This window comes from Gavialis gangeticus, unplaced genomic scaffold (assembly GCF_001723915.1).
Source record: "Gavialis gangeticus isolate Ggan-Ray unplaced genomic scaffold, GavGan_comp1, whole genome shotgun sequence".
NCBI lineage: Eukaryota > Metazoa > Chordata > Crocodylia > Gavialidae > Gavialis > Gavialis gangeticus.
In genome coordinates, this window is record NW_017729006.1 from 11,685,114 (window position 1) to 11,699,475 (window position 14,362).

Below are 14,362 nucleotides of genomic sequence, written 5' to 3' on the forward strand. Positions count from 1 at the left end.
GTAAAATGACCTCTACAGATAGGGTTGGGATTTTGCAGCCTTGAGGGAACTTCCCTTAGGGTCTATCAAAAGACTCTGGAAGTCAATTGGTTTGGGATCATGCCTACAAAGCCCAAAGAATCCAAAGGAAAAAAAGGAGGACTATCCCACTCCTTCTTCACCTCCCCCCACATACTTCAGGATAAAGAACAGCCTGATCTTCCATACCTCCTTCTAAGAAGGCAGCTTCTGCTTTTCTCTCCCCAAAGGTGTATGCATACAGGATGCAAAAGAGGAGATAAGATAAAAGTTAGAGTAACTTTAGCTCCCACTCAAAATTCTGCTGTCATAGACTCCCCCACTTGCCCCTTTAAAGCCTATGACAGTTTCACATTTCCAAAGACAGGTTTGCTCAAATTTGGGAAAGATGGTGTCAATAGAAGGAAGTATGCCCCAGAAAGGTTATTCCTCTATGGTGCTGTTTCAGGACATTTTGGCTCCTATTTCCTGTCCAGTAAACCAGTGCTTCACAAACTATCTGATGTGGCACACCAGCAAATTTTTTCCAGTGGGCCAGGGACCGATGCCCAGTTCAGCCGGTGGCAGCAACTGTGTGTAACAGCGCTACACAAATGCCCGACCAGCTGTTTCTTTCTCTTTCCTCACCTCGCACAATGTGACGTCACCTGGAGCGTTGGAATGTATGAACTGTGGTGTTATGACATATCAATGTTATGCTTCTGAAAATATATTTCTTTCTTTCCTGGCAACTCGCTGTGGACCAGCGACCGGTCCACAGACTACCACTTTGAGAAGCACTGCTGTAAACGACTTAGCACTGCATATCACAGAGGGAGCATTTCTCCCCATTAAGAATAGATGCAGCAGAACCTATGATTAGTTATCTGTATAGCACCTAAAGGGTGCTAAATGCTTTAAGATGCAAAAAAAAAGGCATAACTTTGACATGAAATATTTACAATTTAAACTGACAATGTAAAAGAAGAATCAGACAGACAATGGGGAAATAAGGGAAGTGATACCTGTAAAGCATTTGGCAGCAGAAAGGACACAGCCAGAAACATTTCTGTATGATACTCTGTTTTCTATTCTCCAGAGATTTGGTCAGTCTAACTTAAGTCAGCAAGTAACATGGCTTTTGTCACTTCCCTTAAGAAGTTCTTCACAAGGTGATGGCTATGGCAGCTGGGCAGGTTTTTTTTTTTCCTTTTCCTGTAGTTCAGTAATAGCAGGCCAGCCTTAGGCACCTTAACACCATCTGCTACCAACCTCCCTTTCCCAGTTCCCAGATGTGTCAAGTACAACAAAGTCTTATGATCTAGTAGAAGATGTGAAATCCCATTTCAAATGCATTTTGGGGGAGGTTACTTCTACAGTCTAAATTTCCAGCTAAGACTTGGTTTACCTTCATAGATTTGTATTTCTTTTGTTTTTTAAATAGACATGTGGATAGAAGTTTAGTCTGGAACTCCACTGCTTCCCTGTTAAAGCACACATTTTCTCACTACTCTACTGTCCCTTCACTCACTGAGCCCATGTCAAGACACCGTCTTTCTGGAAAACTGGACTTTATGTGGAACCTCAGTAAGCCTGCTTCATATATTAAGCAGCAGCCAATCATCTTAATTGTTTCATCTTTCCAAATTTAGCACTTGTGTCTTAGTTTTAAACATGTTTAGTATAGCTTAGAGGGACAGTTTCTCTCCTGGGAAAAATATTCTTTTTTATTATTCATACAGCAATAGTGGTAGGAGCCCCAGAACCTCATTGTACTGGGTGCTGATTCAGAACTAAAAGGTTGTCACCATCCTCATGTTAAAGTGATATGTAAATTAAATAGGGAGGGAATAAAAACACTTCTTGGCTTTATCCCTTTTTTTTTTGCTATAGCTTTTGTTTTCCAATGACCAGAAGCTCTTCCAACCATGGGTGGTCCTAAAATCTCTGAGAACCAATAGTCTCCTCATTTTCAGTTGCTCCAGTTAGTGTTTTTTATGATTCAACACAGTGGGGCAAAACACATGCTTGTACAAGAGGGGGAGGGATGATAGGCATGGATACACATGCACACATTTAGAAATCCTCATTCTTAAAAACAAAAAAAAAGAGCCTGCAAAAAAAACTTTAAAAATCTGTGCTTTGTCTGCTGCATGAAACCTTTTGTGCAATCTGTTGATGCTAGTGTAATGGGATTACAATTGTGACATGCAGCACTGAAGTAATATCAGCAGTGTGTACAGGAGTGGAGGACAGAAGATTGACAAAATGAGTAGGGAAAGGAAATATCAAGAGGTGCTGACTAAAGGCCAGACAGCATAGCCAGCAGATTAAGCAAAACTTATATTATTAAGTAGTGGCCTCCAGCCATAAAAGGTAGAGAGTTCAACAAACTAGAAAGAGAGATTGATACTCTACTATGACATCTGGATGAATAAGAAACAGAGTTTGATACACGAGGATTGTGAGAGTCATACACAGCCTTTCTTGTCCAATGTGAGTTATGTACATATTTTAGCAGACTGCTGCAGAGGATAAAATGAAGACAGTCAAGAGAGCACCAGAAAGATACCATGTTGGACTATTTCTGCTCTGTCACACTTCTGCAACTACTGGTAGAGTCTAGAGATTTCATTACAGTGATATCAGGAGAGATTTTTCACTTTACTCCCAGATTTGTCATATGTTTGAAGTCTTCATTGCATTTTTGCATTGATCTTTGCTGCTGTCATGCCTCCCTTATTCTGCACTAGGTGCATTTGGATGCCTTTCTTAAAAGGTCTCATTGGATTTCTCACTGCAGCCTTCAGCATCTTCTCCTGGGTACTGCTACATTAAAGAATGGAATGCAGGATAATTTTTAACCATGCATCTACAACCCAAGGTTTAGAATATACAGCTCACAGGCAACAGCTCAGTTACAATATTACTAAAACTGCCAAAAGAAGTCAGATGCTTTTTAAGCACCACTGCTGCAGGATTAGGCAACAAGAGCTTGATCCTGGGGGGGAGTGATACTGAGCACCCACAACTGTCACTACAGCAGTGGTTCTCAATCTTTTTTGTACCAGGACCCACTTATAAACACTGATGGTCAGTCTTGACCCAGTGCCCCTCACTCCAAACCCACTGCCCCTCACCCCCAGGCTCCAGCCCCACAGTGTGTTGGGCAGGGGATGGGTGTGTGGAAAAAGGAGGGGGGGGGGGCATGGGGAGCCCCAAGCAGCCCTTTGCAGGCTGGCACTCTGACAGCCTGCAAGGGAAGAGCCATGGTTTCCCACATTTTTCTCCTTTAACGGAGAATCTATTTTTAAGGTTTGTTGATGACCCTTTCATATATTCTTGCAACTCACTTTTGGGTTGAGAACCACTGGACAGGAATTAGGAGTGCTCAGAATCTCCAATAAATGCTGTTTCTGAATTTGTGAAGCTGTTAATTCATTGCAATGTGCTGTTTATTTCAGAGGGGGCCTGATTTGTTTCCTTTGAAGGAAAATGATAAAACACCAAGAGATCACAGTGTAAGCAGTACTGGGATTTGCTTATTTTCATTGTCAGTTATTTCTGTGTCCATTGCTTACCCCAATTTAATTATAAATTGGTCCCCTTTCCTATGACACTGATAATTAAGAGATTGGCTACCAAGCTAAGGCTACAAATAGATGTTGTCTTTGGAGCAGGATGTATCCTGGCACAGCTGATCCACTCCAGTGACATCTACTGATATTGTCAGGGTTACTGTCCTGCACTGCACCTGTCATTCCCAGGGCAGAGGGGGACTGATCCTGTGGGACAATGACCCCAGGTACCATGTCATGTCTCAGGCATTACCTGCTTGCAGAGAAACAATCTCCTCTGCAGGATTGCTGGGGCCTGCAGTAAAGCAAACATGTCCTCACATTTAAGGCATCACAAACTATGACTACCTTTGGTTACAGCAACATTTTGGGGCACTTGGAGAGCAACAAGGAGTAGAATATCTGTTTGCTCGCAACTTGAGCCATCATAGAAATGTTTATGGCAGCACAAAGGCAATTTCTGTTTGCACCCTAGTATTCACTCTGTTCATTCCAATGTTCATTTTTGGAATTCCTTCATGTATGGTAGAACCAAGTCCTTTAATTTTCTGATGCACACAATTTTTCCCCCCAGTCTACTGTGAAGGAACTCGGGTCACTCTCCTTCAGTCTTCTCTGACAGTCACTTTGATCCCGCTGACCTTTCAACTTGTAGCTTTTCTAGTCTTGTAAGCTTTGTATGTAGCTGTAATCAAAATCACTTTTTCAACAGCACCTGCAGTTCTGTATGTAAATGTTCATTTTATACACAAGGGAAAGGTTACGTTCTTTTTGCTCCCTGTGTGTGCTGATGGTTTCTGGCAAGAGAAACACCAATGGGCTTTTTAAGCTACCCTTTTTTTATGACTTGTGCTTTTACATATACATATATAAAATTAAACTCCTTACAACAGCCAATGTTCCTGTCTCTTCACTTAGCATAACAATAATCTTTTAAAGAGAGAGACTGTTGTTAGTAGTAACAACCTCCATAAACCAGTGAATGACATTGACTGGGAGCTAAAACCACCAAAGGCCTCAGGGGGGCTTTTAAAAACCTAACTACCCCAAAAGGCACCCAAATCCAAAATGTAGATGCTTAAAAAAGCCCCTTCTGCATGCCATCTGACCCCCTTTTGCACTTCAAACCTGCAGCCCTCTAAGTTTCCACCATCATTAAGATTACCTAGGTATCTGAAGAAATCTGCAGAACTACCCCAGTTTGTAATGCTGAGTGGCTTGATACCTACATTATGCTTAAGACTCTCCAGACAAAATGCAGCAAGAGAAGTTACCCTCTGTATTCTTTAATTCAGTGGTTTTCAACCTTTTCTCATTTGCAGGGGTCAGCAGACCACAGGTTGAAAACTACTGCTTTAATTCAATTGTTCAGTGGTTAGAACATCCATCCAGGATCTGAAAGTGTGGGGTTCCACACCCTCTTCTTTCTGAGGGGGATCTAAAGGCATTGTTCCAAGGCCACTGCTGTAACTACTAGACTACAGAGTCTCATTCATTCTCTCACTAGCCCACTGAACAATTGTTTGCAAAACAGAGCAGCTTCAAAAGAAACAAATGTGAACACCACAATCCAGAACATCCTATACCTGGAAGGTTGAGAGCTGCTGGATTAAAGTGTTCTCAAGCAACAGAGAAAACTGAAACCTAATATGCCAGTCTTGGTTGAGTGTGCTGACCCCTGGTCTACAGGGGGAAAAAAAGAAGGAAGTAAAGAGCAGCAGCACCACTACCACCACCACCTCAGCCTCCTTCAGCAGTATTCTGCAAATAGTTTAGGCACTTAACTCCAGCAGAAGATTCAGGGTAGTGAAGCTCAGACAGATGGAGGCTCTCCCTGTAATCTAGAGTAAGAAGACATCCATCTACAAACCTCTCTCCTTACCATTCCTACAGGCTACCTACAGTTTCCTGTTGTGCAGGCTTATTTTTTTGCAGATTTAGTTCTTAGGTACCTAACTCTCCAAAAACATTGTGTACAGGGCTTGAAACTCTTAGCTCAGGAAGATGGGATTCTACTAGGCAGCTGGATACCTAGAACAAGTTAGGTGCTAAAGGTGAAGCCTAAGCCTGCTTCACAGATCAACAAGTGCTGTTCCCCAACAATTATCCAACTCTTGTTCCTCACCTCCCCAATAATTTTTGCCAGCATCTTTTTCAATTTTGATGGTCTCCACCAGCAGATGGCTCCATTTAGGCAACTGTTTCTTGGGTCAAGAAGTAGCTGCACACTATAAATAAAAACAACTAGCTCTTTTATCAAAGCAGGCTGCTGTCATTTTTGAAGATGGTGGCTGTGAAAAGCAGTGTTTCAAGGACCGAACCCATCCTGAGCTCCATGGGGCATGTATACTAATATGGCAGCTTCAACCCATGCTCCGTCTCTCTCCTTTCAGATGTGAATGAGCAGGAATACAGAGAGGATAGAAATAGTACTTATACACTTCCATCCAAAGGCACTTTATGTAGTTTAATCATTACAATAACCCTGCTGTAATGAATGTATGGTGCCCACAAGTATAATTCCCCACTTTACAGATGGAGCAACTAAGCCATGGACAAGTAAAGTAGCTTCTCTAAGATCACACTTCAAATCTGTACCGGTGCCAGGTACATCTCCCTCAGCAACTTCCAGTCACAAGGTTTAACCACTAAGCCTGTCTTCACTCTCACAGAAAAATGAATTTACAGAATATTTGAAAAAAAACAGAAGGGTATTTTGTAATCAAGTTAATTATAGGTAAACAGTGAACAGAACTGAAGGACTGTGCCATGGTTTCTGGAATAAGATAACATTGCGTGCAACACTGCACACTCCAGTAGCAAGGTGATATACCAAACTGCCGTTATTCCTATCAACATGGACATTAGAGGTCTTTGACAGAAAGAAGGGTGGTCAAATTGTGAGAGCAGCCAAAGGTAATTCAGACTAAAAGCTCCTATGTTCTTCTCAGTATTCTTCCTCCATCCTTTCCTGGGGCAGCCATCAGGCTGAAACTGGCTACAGACAGCTTTTAAAACAAAATAAAAAACCACAAATAGTTACACATGGATTTTTTTTCCTTTCTTCTCTGGGCTTCAGTTTTTTGGCAGGGAGGGAGGGGGCTGGTGCAGGTCTAATGGAAACTTCCTGACAAGCGGAGCTTTATTTTTGTATTGTGGTTAAACATGGATCAAAGTTTCCAACAAGCAATCTTTTCTTCAGCCCTTTTGACAAGGGTCAGGTATTTACATATTATCTCTATAGTTTATCTTCCCAGTGTACAATTTATAGCTTTAAGCTCCACATCTTCACCCTCATCTGCTCAAATGGTTGCAGGTGTTCATCTTTAGATATGTGGTTGTCTCCACTTTCTGGGGACAGCATTATCTTTGCTCACGAACCTTGATTTAGAAGCATACAGATCTCTCAACCATGTTCATCTGGAGTTCTCTCAGTTTTGAGTCAGCACCACACTCCTGATATTGAAGTCTGAATAATGTATCTGGGATAAAAGAGGTGTTAATCGCTGTTCCTCACGCAGGTCTCACTGCTCTCACTAGCGTCTTCCCATGATGGGAATTCCATTATTTCTGCCTCTCAATTCTGAAGACTTTTTTTTCCCCTTCCTTTTTCTGGGAACAGATCTGTGTTTTATGGCACTTCAGCAATATCCCCATTACCTCATGCCAATCTGCTAGTTTGCAAAGACTCCTTATCATGTCTGGTTACTTACATGGACACCTTATTGTAACACATGAGCACATTACTTTTATGTCCCAGCCACGCTACACAAATACTTTAGCATATCTGGTACAATACTTCCCACCTACACTTCAGCGTGGATAAGAGACTCCTACTGGCTTCTGGTAAAAGTTCTCTGCTGACATATGAACTTGTGAACTCTCTTACCTCCAACATTTTCTCCAAATTTGTATTTTATAGGTCTCCTGGTACAGTTTCTCATCTAGCATGATGGATTGGCGATAGTCTCAAATTAATCCTTTAAAAGCAGTTGAAGCCAGGTCTGCTGCTTGCCCCTGCCCCCTGCTCCCCAGTACAGACACTCTTAATTTAATTTTCTTCCTTCTAAAACTCTGAAAATGCATTTATTCTGCATAATCTTTTACAACTTGTTTTGGTAATCTTTTACCAAGCCCCTTTATGCACACATGAAGTATGAACAAGCTTACACTCCCATTATATTAACCATCAATAGCCTCTCATTGATTCCAGTGGGGCCAAGATTTCCCCAAGAGCCATGTGAGCACTAATTTCTAAGCCAGTGGTTTTCCACCTGTGGTCTGTGGACCCCTGGGGTTCTGCAGACTATGTCTAAGGGGCCCATGAAAAACGACTATGATCAATTAAAAGTACACAGATCCCCACACTTAAAATTCAAAGGGATCTACATCTCCATTTGAAATTTTTAGGGGTCTGCAAATGAAAAAGGTTGAAAACCACCGTTCTAAGGGACTTTGATGGCTCACATATCTAAAGATGAAGTTCTAACAACATAGCCTTATATTATTATAAAAGTCACTTCATTTAAGACTTTTTTCATAGCCAACGCATGGGGAGGCACAGGGGGGCACATACCCACCCAGGTTTGTGCTGATGCTGGGGTGCTGAGCTGCAGCCCAACCAGAACCAGCACCCAGGAGCAGTGGTGGCAGTACCTAGTTGTGCCTACCTACTGTTAACACTTCTGCATTGTCAATGCTTTTTTTTTAATAGATAGGTAAGTTGTGTTTTTTTCTCAGCACTATGGAGTTCAGAATAGTAAAATATGCTATCCTGGTATGAGTGAAGTACGAAATACTTGAAAACAAAGGGCCAATCGCTGCTCTCAGTTCTACCAGGAATAATCTGGGTTTACATTACAGATTTACACTGAGACAACAGACATGAAGTTTGGCCGATAGCTTTTTGCTACCATAAGTAAGTATTTCTGAGACTACAATATGCAGCCATTTTGCTTCAATATTTGTGATGCTAAATGAAACAATAGCCTCATGTAAAATTGTTAAAACAATTTCCAATTTACTGCACCGCCTGTACGTCTGAGACGAGGGCAATTCTTTAAGTAAAAAGTGACTGGATCAATGTAGAAGACCCTTAAAATATATTATTGACAAGATAAGAGATCTTAATATTAGAATTAGTCAAAAGACTAGACTAATTTTGTGAAGCCCTCATTCCAAAAAGCTTAAATTTGAACTAGTACTAGCTTTACTAACAAGGTGAAAATAGTAAAGTGGTTTGGCATAGTACAAGTATAACAGTATGAGGAAACCAGTTACCAGGTTCCCTTCCTGTTTTAATACTGGTTGAACCACCTTTTAAAATATTTTTAATGATATCATCTCCACTAAAAATCAATAAGCATGTTGATAAAGACAGAAGGATATAGATTCTGTATTCATTTTACAAATTTCAGTATTGAAAGTCAAGCCTCTTTAATGGAAAATTAGATCGCTCATTGTAGAACATAAATTGTTCTATTTTCTCCTTCTTAGAGAAGTGGTCTTCACGTCTACATGGACAGGATATGCTGGATGTTGCCACAGTGTTGTGGCACAGATCTTCTGCTGTAAAATGGTACTGCTACCTTAGGAAAAAGTGCCTCTTTACAGCTGCTAAGTATCTCCAGCCTTTTTTTCAAAGCAAAGCTGTTGAGGCTGCATTGAATTCAATGGTAAGAGGATTTGGCCCTTAGTCTGATATAAGCAAACACAATCTTTGTTTAGCTAGAGAAGCCAACCTTTCAAATAAGCTTTAATTACCTTTTGGACAAGTCTAACAAGGAAGAAAAAACCCCACCAAAACAAAAAACCCATAGCCTCTTCCTATTGCACAGTAAATTCCACTGGCAGAAAATGTGAGCAAATACTAACTTTTTTGATTCATGGTTTGTGCTGCAGCAGTGCCCAGCATCCTTAATCAGGATTAAGGACCCCCATTGTATGAATATCTAATTTAGTTGAAACATGGTGCACGTTGATGTTAATCCAAATAGTTTCAATCCCTTCTTCCAATGAAGGGAGAAACTCCGTAGCATAATCTGCCACTTTCTGTAAATACTGCCATTTGTCTTTTCTTTAGATGCATTGCAGAAATGTTTCCAAATAAACCCTATTATAATAAAATGACAACGTGACAAACAGCTTGGCAAATAGATCTGCAACTCAAACAAAGAACAGATGCAGCACTTTGATCTTCAGAAGAAAAAAAAAGCTGCCTTGTAATTCAGAAACGCTACTGTTTGATATAAAGTAAAGTAAATTTAGGTGGTCACTATTTTCTCCACCTTGTTTTAAAATATGAAGCTCTGCCACAAAGCTCTTATGCTCTGACCTTTCAAAGTTTTCCAAATTCAGTCTAGTCATTTTTTTTTCTTTTTTTTTTACAATTTATGCTGATTGAAGGCTCATAAGTCTCAGTTTCATATAATTTTTTTAAATTTCTGTTTAAAATGCTGATTTTTACTTGTTTGCTTTCCATCTAGATCAAAATTACACAGATTATAAATATGTATCATTTATCATTTTATTTGTTTTTCATCATAATGTTGAATACTTCAAAGTAAGCCTAAATGCCATCCAAGAGCTAAGTATTCTAACATTTTTCTCTTTTGCCCCATCCAATTTAGTCTGATGTACAACAAAATACACAAGAATGTGTTCCAATAACATGGTCACATATTACAAATGTCATAAATTAAAATTCATAGATACATCTCAAAAATATACTGTTTGCTTTGACAACTGTCAAATTCTCTAACAACACTTTGTAGTACATAATATTTTGCAAGACTAATGGAGTCTTAGTAATGAGAGACCTTATCACAGCACTTTTCTATTCAATCTTTGCTGATACATGGTGAAGGATGACAAATTTTGGCATGTGAAAATTCTAAGATACATGGATTATTTGCATTCTACTGCTCATACTTGTTGGAGAGTCTAGCGAACACTTTGTTACTTTCCTTGACACCTTCACTGACCATTCATTTACACTATAACAGTTGTTCTTTTCCTGTACTTTCTAAAAGTAGGCAACTGAACAGAAGACATTCTATAAAATATTTATAAAAAATGTATAAAATGTAATGCTTTGTAGAACGTGTGTTGTTAATAATAAACCATTATATATTATATAATGCATTTTCCCAATCCTACCTAGCTCCCACCCATTACAAAATTTTTTCCTGTGAATAGTGGAAGCTCTGGGTAAGTGAAAGTTTTCAGTTAACTTCATTATATAGAATCTGCTCTGAACCATGATAATTTCATACTAAAAATCTTGTAAATATAAACAACTCCTTATGTTGTTTTAGCTATAGTTATATTTTGGGAGATCAGTCATGGCCCTACATTTAGGAACTTGCTTACACACACACACACACAACCCTCCCAATAGTAGTAACATAGCTTAAATACTGTGCTTGCAAAAATGTTTTATTTTAGCTTACTAAAATAAATAATTACAAAACCTCAAATACATGTTTCTGTTGAGCATATTTAATAATATTGTACTTAGAACTTTGTATTCTCTCATTAAACTAAAATTTAGTGTGATCTACATTTAATTTTGATACAGCAGTATGTTCCATATAATTGTCTAGCAACAATACCAATTATGTCAGTGCTACTGGGTCCTTCACAAGCCACATTTAAAAAAAAGGCAGTATTTGTACCCTCCCTACTCCTCTTACCACATTGACACCATTTGTTTCATTTATAAGTAACAGTGAAAACACTCTGGAGAAAAAATTTAAAAAAAAAACAAAAAACCTGTATGCACAGATTCTCTTGAGGACAAACTTTTAATAATGATTTCAGCACAAATCGTTTGAAAGACAATTTGTTATACCCTGACTAGTCACGCTGTGATATGAACTAAAGCAGCAAGAGTTAAGACTCCCTAGTAATGCACAAAAATCCCAGCATATTGCATGGCAACTGAACGATACATTCATTAACTTTGTTTTTGTGCCTTGAAAAAGGTCAAGTGGAATGCTGATTGTTAGACAATCACTTTGTTTCAGACATTTTTTATTAGACAAAAGGCTTACAGTTGAATGCTGCATTGTGCCCCACCCATCCAACTATGAGAATGACTATGTTTTTTACTTCATTACATTATAACACTGTATTACAATTTTCTAATTAAATGCTGCAGGTAGTAAGCATGTGTGCATGCTATGAAGGTATTCTCACAAAAAACATACCCCCCCACAATCCCCTCCAACATATCTTAGCAACCAAGTCATACAAATGAAAAGACATACCCCAAAGAAGGAAAGAAACAATATGGAGACAGAATATTACAAACCTTTTTCTGCAATTACATGTTTCACCCCAAACTAGGAAGTATTTTTAATGTGAAAACTGAGTGTGTAAAGCACTTGTCTAAAATGAATTGCAAGCAGCTGTGATTTTTCTTAAAACACAGAAGGCCTATGTACTTTACTTGATAGTAAACTATTAAAATTGCATGATGCTGAATTCTTTCATCTGTAATAAAATTATTAATACAAGGGATCAAAACAGAAATGTTATCAGTCTTACTCCTGTTCAGAGCATATGAAGAATGCTGAAAGCATATTTTGTTAACCTACAGCAACTATATAATTTTCTTTGCTGCCAAAGAAATTTCTCATGAATAAATATATCTTAGAGATCTTTTTTTCCACAGAAGCCTTAATATGTACATTCAATCAAGCTAAAATGAAGTATCTTGGGATCAGCATACTGCTTAAGATGAAGGACTGGATAATAGCATCAGATAGCAGTAAAATGTATACAGAAGTCAAAATGAAGTGGCCTTTGGTCTGATGAACTAAAAGAGAAAGCAGTCAGCAGGGCAAAGGCTTTCTAAAGTAGATCTGATTTTTCCTATACTGGATGCGAGTTTGTCACTTTCCCTTCCCCCCACTAGTAAATTTTTTTTTTTAAATTCCTAGACACTTCATGGAAAGCTCTGAATGATTGTATCAGGTGTATATGTTTATGCAGCATTTAAGTTCTAGAAAACCAGAAACATGGTCCTTTCCTCCATACACTAATTATAAGAACAGTGGAAGACAACAGGCATTCCTTATACTTACATATATTCCAACAGATAAGTTACAAGTCAAATGGTATAGATCTCTATTAGTCATCATTGGCTAGTCTCCACAAAGTGGTAGACTTTCCTACCTGTAACTCAGGATTTAATAGTAAGGTGCATTTGAGTATTTTATCATTTTTGTAAAGATAAAGTGCATTTTGGTAAGTAGTATTAATAAACAAATACTAAAATACCATCAAAATAAGTGGGCAGCAAACACTGTTACATGCACTGTGTTTGTCCACTTACCCATTCACGGTCAACTATCAGTCATTAATGAGGTTTTGTTACCTACCTTTATGCTTATGAACCCATAAGGGTCCTAACATCTCAATGGTTAACAGGTACACTTTCTAGTTAAGTTATTCACTTATAAAAATGGTTATTAGAGGAACGAAGGTTTGATCAGACAAGTGTTTTGCAAGTCAAATGAAAAAGAGCTGATCCACTAACTGGAACTGACTTCTAGGTATTACCCATAATGCTTTACAGCTTATGATAGCTAAAGGTATCTGCAATATGCTGTTTCAGGATTCTGATGCAATCAATTGGTCTATTTAGAAAAAAATCAATAATCTACTGAAATCCACAAAAATGTATAGCAACGTTGCTTGTACTTACATGTTGCATTGACTTGAATACAGGGAACAGTAGCAGTGTCGACTCTATTGGAGATCTGCAAGATTTAGGTATTTGTAAGAGAATTATTCGTTTCTGCTAGTTTCAAGCATAAAAATAAAGCTTCTTGTAATTCTGCATCTGACACCCTAACATTAACTCAGGGAATGTAAAACACAGATGAGGTAGCTACAGAAGTGAAAAAGTAGACATTTGAACCTCTTAAATGATCATTGTGATTTGAGGACATGTTAGAAAATAATGTTGGTAGCATATTTCTAAGTAATAGAACACTATTATTTATAGCCAATCCTCAGCAATATAGAAAGGCCATTGAAAGAGGAGTTCCCCTTCCAACTCTCCACCTCACACCATTAACAGAAATACTTATTCCTGGCTGGAATGGACAGAAATACATTTAAGTTGATATTTGAAATCCAAGGCCTCCTTTTCAAAAATCAACTTAAAAAAGAGAACTGTTCAGAATTAAATAGCTGTTATTTATTATATGATACGTATTTTTCTCTACTATTCCAACTGCAAATTATTCTGCAGTAAAAAAAAGTGTATTTTCAGTTTTACTGCAAGAAGAGATTTACTTATAGCAGCAGAAAAAAGGACCTGTTAAAAAAAGGGGAATCAATAAACAAAGTAGGATTCTTTATATCTTTCAGGACATGGCAACTTCATTTCATATTTCTAGATAACCACTTGCATTAAAAGCTGCTTTGCAAGGTTTTTTTATTTTTTTTGCAGATTCCTTATTAAACATGAATAAAATGAATGAGCAATAATGTTTTGGTCATTCTATAATGGACTGCACAAGGAAAAATAAAAGCTCCTGTACTGTTGAGATTCCTCTTTATACAACTAGCCCTCCTTGAATTATAGTGAAATACACGGCATCAATATTAAAAACGGATTGCTTATTCAGTTTGTCCGGCCATCTAGCAGTAAGTGGGCGTTGTGGAATGGTCTGACACACACATTTAAGGAGAGAACCCGAGGAGCTGCTATTCTGGAACATTCTCACACAGCAATTACTGTGCAAATTACCAGACCCCTTCTCATGGGAAAA

At 38.4% G+C, this 14,362-nt stretch overlaps 1 long non-coding RNA gene across 1 annotated transcript in view; it reads right to left on the reverse strand.

Moving 5' to 3' along the window:
* LOC109291721 overlaps nt 1–14,362 on the reverse strand; it is a 25,645-nt gene that overhangs the window by 3,403 nt on the left and 7,880 nt on the right. The window contains exon 2 of the long non-coding RNA XR_002095933.1: nt 13,288–13,342. This is a non-coding gene — a long non-coding RNA (uncharacterized LOC109291721). The remainder of the gene's footprint in view (nt 1–13,287; nt 13,343–14,362) is intronic.